The following is a 3,607-nucleotide window of genomic DNA, read 5'->3' as shown; positions in this document are numbered from 1 at the left end:
ACAGATGAGGAAACAGTCCCAGAGAGGTAAAGAACTTGCCTGCACTGAAGTCTGTGTTCTCCACTACTTCAATCTACCGCCTCCAAGGATGATGATGTAGCTTGATGTAGCCTGTGGCTTGAAATATGGTGGGAATATTCATGTCACAGAAATCAGCAAATACTACAAATCAGCTTGTTTTGTTGATTGTCACAGTTTAAGAAAGTGATGAAGGACTTCCCTGGTGACGCAGTGGTTAAAAATCCACCTGCCAATGCAGGGGACATGGGTTTGATCCCTGGTCCAGGAAGATCCCACATGCCACAGAGCAACTAAGCCCATGAGCCACAACTCCTGAGCCCGCGTGCTGCAACTACTGAAGCTTGCATGCCTACAGCCCATGCTCCACAGCAAGAGAAGCCACCGCAATGATAAGCCCACACAGCACAATGAAAGAGTAGTCACAAGAGTAGCCCCCACTCGCCACAACTAGAGAAAGCCCACACGCAGCAATGAAGACCCAAGGCAGACAAAAAAAGTAAAATAAAATATAAATAAATGAAATAAAATTATTAACAAAAGAAGAGAAAGTGATGAAGATGCCGAAGCACGGGGAGATGCAGGGACCCCCTTGAGAGAGATGGGAGGATCAATTTCAATGAGTTTCCAATATGGATCCCATTCTCTCTCATGTGTAACCTTTAAAATAAACTCCTTTTTTCTTAAGTCTTCCCCGTTATCAATAAAAGTGTGTGTGTATGTGTGTGTGTGTTTAGGTATAATTTATATAAAATGCAGAGATACTAAAAATTCAGTTCACTGAGTTTTTACAGTGTTTACCCCCAGGCAACCACCACTCTAAATGAGAGAACATCCCCATCATTCCAGAAAGTTCGTTCAAGCCTCTAACCAGTAAAATTTCCACCATGGCTTCCAACCTGCCCTCCCCCAGCCATTTTCTGATTTCTTTCATGTATATGGTATTTCAGTCTTCCAGTTGCTCAGGCCAAAAACCTTAGAGTCATCCTTGACTCATCTCTTTCTCTCACACCCGACATCCACAGTGTTTCCTGTCAGGTAGATTTTCAAAATATATCTAAAATCTAACTGCTTCTCATCAACTCCACTGCTGCCTCCTTGGTCCAAGCCACATCATCTCTCACCTTCTGACCGGTCTCCAGCTTCCTTACCTTCCCAAGCTCCTCCACTCCTCATACAGTCTGTTCACACAGCTGCCTGAGCAATCTTTTAAAAATGTAAATTCAGATCATGACACCACTCTGTAAAACGCTCCAATGCTTACCATCTCTCAGAGTAGAATCAACCTCAAGTTCTCTTCCGTTGTAAGGTCGTCTCCAATTTTTGGATCTCAATCTACTGCTCCCTGCTGGCTTACCAGGCTCTAGCCAAACCAGCCTCTTTGCTATTCCCAGAACACACAAGCACATTCCCCCCTCACAGACTTTGTCCTTTCTGGTTCTTTTTTTTAAATCAGCTCGTGTGTGTGTGTTTTATATTTATTTATTTGGTTGCATTGGGTCTTAGCTGCAGCTCACCAGCTCCTTAGTTGTGGCATGCTAACTCTTAGTTGCTGCATGCTTGTGGGATCTAGCTCCCAGACCAGGGGTCAAACCCGGGCCTCCTGCATTGGGAGCACAGAGTCTTAACCACTGCGCCACCAGGGAAGTCCCTGTCCTTGCTGGTTTTGAAACAGGAGAGAAGGGGCAGGGCACAACCTTTAAAAGAATGACATAGAGCCTCATCCACCAGAGGGCAGACAGCAGAAGCAAGAAGAACTTCTGCGACCTGTGGAAGGAAAACCACACTCACAGAAGAATAGACAAAATGAAAAGGCAGAGGACTTTGTACCAGATGAAGGAACAAGATAAAACCCCAGAAATACAACTAAATGAAGTGGAGATAGGAAACCTTCCAGAAAAAGAGTTCAGAATAATGATATGAAGATGATCCAGGACCTCGGAAAAAGAATGGAGGCAAAGATTGAGAAGATGAAAGAAATGTTTAACAAAGACCTAGAAGAATTAAAGAACAAACACCTAGAAGAATTAACAAACAGAGATGAACAATACGATCACTGAAATGAAAAATACACTAGAAGGAATCAATAGCAGAATAACTGAGGCAGAAGAACGGATAAGTGACCTGGAAGACTGAATGGTGGAATTCACTGCCTTGGAACAGAATAAAGAAAAAAGAATGGCTTTTCCGCCCACTCCCCCCTCCCTGCAAGTGCCTCTTCTGCTGCACTGTGCTCTCTCTGAGCTCTGGGCTCCTACTAAGCTAGTGCCACCGTTGTCTCCCTCCAGTCGCCATCATGATCATCTACCGGGGCCTCATCAACCATGATGAGATGTTCCCTGACATGTACAAGATCCGGGAGATTGCGGATAGGCTGTGTCTGGAGGTGGAGGGGAAGATGGTCAGTAGGAGAGAGGGTAACATTGATGACTCGCTCATTGGTGGAAATGCCTCCTCTGAAGGCCCTGAGGGCAAAGGTACTGAAAGCACAGTAATCACTGGTGTGGATACTGTCATGAACAATCACATGCAAGAAACCAGCTTCACAAAAGAAGCCTACAAGAACTACATCAAGGATTACATGAAGTCAATCAAAGGGAAGCTTGAAGAACAGAGACCAGAAAGAGTAAAACCTTTTATGACAGGGACTGCAGAACAAATCAAGCACATCCTTGCTAATTTCAAAAACTATCACTTCTTTATTGGTGAAAACATGAATCCAGATGGCATGGTTGCTCTGCTGGACTACTGTGAGGATTGTGTGATACCAAATATGATTTTCTTTAAGGATGGTCTAGAAATTGAAAAATGTTAACAAATTTGGCTGTTTGGATCTATCACCTGCTCATCATAACTGGCTGGCTGCTGCTTTTCATCCACATAAAAGCAGGACTTAGACAAATGGGACTGATGTCAACTTGAGCTCTTCGTTTTGATGTTGATTTGTTTGGAGCGGAGGCACTGTTTTTGAGGAAAATAAAAAAACATGTAGGTTGTCTAAAATGAAAAGAAAAAGGAATATAAAGAAATGAAGACAGCCTAAGAGACTTTTGGGACAATATTAAACACAACAACATTCACATTATAAGGGTCCCAGAAGGAGAAGAGAGAAAGGACCTGAGAAAATATTTGAAGAGATTATAGTCGAAAACTTCCCTAACGTGGGAAAGGAAATAGCCACCCAAGTCCAGAAAGCACAGAGAGTCCAAGGCAGGATAAACCCAAGAAGAAACATGCTGAGATACATAGTAATCAAACTGAAAAAAAATAAAGACAAAGAAAAATTATTGAAAGCAACAATGGAAAAATGACAAATAACATACAAGGGAACTCCCATAAGGTTAACAGCTGATTTCTCATCAGAAACTCTACAAGCCAGAAGGGACTGGCACAATATATTTAAAGTGATGAGAGGGAAGAACCTACAACCAAGATTACTCTACCTGGCAAGGATCTCATTCAGATTTGACGGAGAAATCAAAAGCTTTACAGACAACGCAGGGAGGTGGGGTGGTGGTGTGATGAATTGGGCGATTGGGATTGACAGGTATACACTGATGTGTATAAAATTGATGATTAATAAGAACCT

The 3,607-nt window shown here is 42.8% G+C and overlaps 1 pseudogene; it reads left to right on the top strand.

Annotated features, from left to right (window-relative positions):
• The first annotated feature begins 2,140 nt into the window (after positions 1–2,140).
• On the top strand, positions 2,141–3,062 carry LOC112405452 (translationally-controlled tumor protein pseudogene; annotated as a pseudogene).
• The last annotated feature ends 545 nt before the right edge of the window (positions 3,063–3,607 follow it).

Source organism: Neophocaena asiaeorientalis, unplaced genomic scaffold (assembly GCF_003031525.2).
Source record: "Neophocaena asiaeorientalis asiaeorientalis breed wild unplaced genomic scaffold, Neophocaena_asiaeorientalis_V1.1 scaffold220, whole genome shotgun sequence".
Classification (NCBI taxonomy): domain Eukaryota; kingdom Metazoa; phylum Chordata; class Mammalia; order Artiodactyla; family Phocoenidae; genus Neophocaena; species Neophocaena asiaeorientalis.
This window is presented reverse-complemented; position numbering and strand designations above follow the sequence as displayed.